Source organism: Halictus rubicundus, chromosome 11 (assembly GCF_050948215.1).
Source record: "Halictus rubicundus isolate RS-2024b chromosome 11, iyHalRubi1_principal, whole genome shotgun sequence".
NCBI classification, from domain to species: domain Eukaryota; kingdom Metazoa; phylum Arthropoda; class Insecta; order Hymenoptera; family Halictidae; genus Halictus; species Halictus rubicundus.
The window spans coordinates 1,361,713-1,365,890 of NC_135159.1; the positions used below are offsets into that span (position 1 = coordinate 1,361,713).

At 33.7% G+C, this 4,178-nt stretch overlaps 1 long non-coding RNA gene across 1 annotated transcript; it reads right to left on the reverse strand.

Annotated features, from left to right (window-relative positions):
- Positions 1 to 1,403: 1,403 nt before the first annotated feature.
- LOC143358654 (uncharacterized) lies at positions 1,404 to 2,855 on the reverse strand. The gene is made up of 2 exons (XR_013082982.1): positions 2,658 to 2,855; positions 1,404 to 2,292 (listed from the first exon to the last, which is right to left on the reverse strand). It is a non-coding gene; the product is annotated as an uncharacterized LOC143358654 (long non-coding RNA).
- Positions 2,856 to 4,178: the final 1,323 nt, after the last annotated feature.

Sequence of the window (4,178 nt, forward strand, 5' to 3'; positions counted from 1 at the left end):
TTAACCATACACACGCACAAACTCGATCGACTATCCGATTTAGTAGCCAAGGGACAAAACTTACGACCGTCGTTTTGTTGTTGATATTATAGGTTATTTCGTTTTCAAAATACCTTGCAATGGTAAAAAATGCTATATAAATATACAGTTTGTGAATTTAATGTTAATTAAACTGGTTAAATATACAGTTAATTATTCTCAGAAAGTTCAAATAAAAATCCATTTGTAATCAGGCCATTGAAAAATCCAATTATCTGTCGTTTTTTATTATACAGAGCCGACTATTATTTATTAATAATAATATGTACATTTACCTTACAAAGGTCAACCGTTACCGAGATATGTATAAACATTTTTGTTTGCTAACATCATGATTTATTTACTATTGGCTTTTTGATATTTATAGAAAATTTTCCACGTGTTATGATTTTCCGCTACAGAACTGACTGATTCCGGATGAAATCTACTGTCGGCACTTAAAGGAGGGCATTCAGAACGCGGTTAGTAAACACTAAAGTAAACATCGCATGCGATGGAAGCAAATAAGTCAATCATGATACTAGCAAACAAAAATGTTTATATCTCAGAAACGGTTGACCTTTCGACCTATGTTTATTAAAGCTTTTAACACCCTGAATTTGTTGAATTTTTCTGATTAAAATGATACCAAACACGATACAATTCGGATTGTATTTACACTAATTTTCCGTTAATATAACTGTACTGGGAAGTAACTTTCATCATTCATTACACAAGTAAGTGTCATCAAAATTATATCATATTTTGTTTCATTTTAATCAGAAAAACGCCACGAATATCTTGGTGAAAGTCCCATACAAAAATAATGAAGAATAAAGAAGTTTTCTTATTGGATTAGTAGTTGCCTCCTGTCTCACACTGATATACCCGACCCATGTTATGTTTACACTCTTCGGTGGCGGCGACTCTCGAGTTTCTCGACCTCTCACGGGGTATACCCCGCGTTAGTGGGGATAATTCCGCGACCGCTAACTCAGAAGCCTCGGCGACTTATATCCCGGATTCATTGTACGTACATGGTGACTTTAAGACTGGCGACAGCGTAAGTCAGTGCCGGACACATGTGCCTCAATTGAGGCAAAACCGTCCCCACCGTAGCGTCCATTGTCCTCTTCTAGTAAGCGCCGCACAGTGGGCAATTTGGACGAAATCGGATTCAAAATCAAAGAACTTTCGATAGAAATGAGGTAGAGCGATGAAATTTTTAAAAAATTAAAGCTGAAACTTTGTAGAATATGGGAAAAATAGGAAGATTATGGTACGAACGTTTTTTAACCTTGAGAAAATTCGTTAAACTTGCACAATTTCAAGAAAATTGTGGTTTTTCCAATACCACGCGCGGAAAAAATTTTTTTTTAACATGCTAACATCATTTCCCATAGATTTTTTCACGCTGATTTGAAATCTGGTCTCAAAATTTGTCTACGACCTCAGGATTTTGCAAAAAATAGATTTTTGTGACAAAAACTAATGAAATCATTTTTTCGTTGAAATGATTTAATAACACACTAGTTTGAAGGTATATCGTATTCTCATATATAAAACTCAATAAAAATAATAATAATGACGTATTTGAACGTTTTGAGTTACTTACGAAACATGAAGCACTTCGCATCTCGTCATCACTTGACGTATCGCTATCATTGCTACTGGCATTTTCTGCAGACTGTGTGTGGCTGTAATGTAGTATAAATTAGATATCTATTGCCATAATTATATTTTCATTTACAGAGGAAGTAAGGTAAGTATTTAATTTTTTTAACTCACGTATTTTCATCAACGAAGTTTCTAACTTTTTTTCTTTGATACAACTTTAATCGATCTTTTACTAATATGTGTGAAATTTTCGGGTCGGTTAAGAACACCGCTCGATTAAAAACGTCTAGGATTCTGTTCTTTCGGCTATTTTTTCGTGAGTTTAAGTATCATATTTTTAGATTCTAACCGAGCTTCTAACTGAGAACTGCATAATGCTTCGCTCTTTTCGAATTAACTGTCTCGTATCTCAAGTACGTGTTAGACTAAGTGTCTTATTCATCAGTAATTTCCACATAGGAACAAGCATTTTAGAATATCGGATTTAAGAAAGAAGAATATTAGTAAAAGATCGATTAAAGTTGTACCAAAGAAAGAAAGTAGCACCAGAAGTTAGAAACTTCGTTGATGAAAATACGTGAGTTAAAAAAATTAAATACTTACCTTACTTCCTCTGTAAATGAAAATATAATTATGGCAATAGATATCTAATTTTTACTACATTATAGTCACACACTCTGCAGAAAGTGCCAGTAGCAATGACAGCGATACGTTAAGTGATGACGAGATGCGAAGTGCTTCATGTTTCGTAAGTAACTCAAAACGTTCAAATACGTCATTATTATTATTTTTATTGTGTTTTATATATGAGAATACGAAATACCTTCAAACTAGTGTGTTATCAAATCATTTCAACGAAAAAATGATTTCATTAGTTTTTGTCACAAAAATCTATTTTTTGCAAAATCCTGAGGTCGTAGACAAATTTTGAGACCAGATTTCAAATCAGCGTGAAAAAATCTATGGGAAATGATGTTAGCATGTTAAAAAAAAATTTTTTCCGCGCGTGGTATTGGAAAAACCACAATTTTCTTGAAATTGTGCAAGTTTAACGAATTTTCTCAAGGTTAAAAAGCGTTCGTACCATAATCTCCCTATTTTTTCCATATTCTACAAAGTTTCAGCTTTAATTTAAAAAACATTTCATCGCTCTACCTCATTTCTATCGAAAGTTCTTTGATTTTGAATCCGATTTCGTCCAAATTGCCCACTGTCCGCCGTTCCTGTGGGGACGCGAAGACACGAGTCATCAGCGAACGCGACGAAGTTGCGCACTGCACGAAAGAAAGGTTGGTTGGGGAAGCAAGCGTTTGAGGGGCCCCAACCGTGCCTAGCGCTGGCGTAAGTTATAAATGAAATCGTATTCACAGTATTCACTTCGTATTCACTTTAACCTATCTTTTCTAATTTTCTCATCGCCTCTCGGATAAATCGATAATAGTTTGTATTATAATTCCGCTGCAGAAGAATTTTTCTGTACCAATAATTTCTTTATTTGTTACAGTGTCATTTATTCATTGACAGAGTGTCTTACGATATCACTTGGCTGACACTTCTTTCAATTCCTTTTCGTTATTTTTTACTTGCAATTAGTACAACTAAAAGAACACGATCTATCGATTTTGAAACGTCAAACATAAAAACATCATTGAATATTTACATTTGTAAATTTACAAGATATTAATGCAGTATTTTTTACTCATGTTTCGCATAATATCTCTTTAAACGTCTGCAATACAATATCTAACTAGCGAATTGGAAATGAATGTTACTTTTTACAAACAACTGTGAATTCGAATAATATTCACTTTAGTATGCAGTAGAAAGTATGAAAATTGTGCGCGTATGCGAATGTATACGAATAAATTTCCACGTAATAGTTTAAATGCAGATGAAGCGAAGTGGACGTTCGGATAGAGTGATTTAAATCAACTAACCCGGCTAGCTCCGGTCTCCGGTTAACGTTATATGTAGATAATACTAGTATGGGTGGCAGTGCTCATAAATCTCCTAAGGAAATTTCACTAGAGAGAAAAATAGTTCTCGGGTACAGTGATTAATTGATTTACGAGCCACGAGATGCGCTTTATTGTACATTATACTCGCAATGTACGCATATATGATCTCATCCGCAACGCGTTTCACTTTCCTTTACTGTTGTAATCCTCCCGAAAGGTCTATTTCATTCAAAATTTTCACAACTGGGATCAAAATGCTTGTCAAAATATTACAGTATTGTTCAGTTTAACCGTTGACTATTAAGTGTTATATACATTTCTACAACTGTTAGAGTATGAAATATGTTTGTTGCAAAAAAAAACTAGAAAATATAAAACTATTGAAGAGCATAAAAAACAGAACACGAATAAAATTTCACAAATACACTAATTGAAGTGTGAGACTTGAAAGATGTGCGATATACATATCTACATATTTACATACAGGATGTAAAGAGTGCTATGAAATATAGTTGTCTCTGTTTGGAGGTTTATCGAATGTATATTTATTCAGACGTAAAATGTAAACTTTTGTTTCTGATTTAC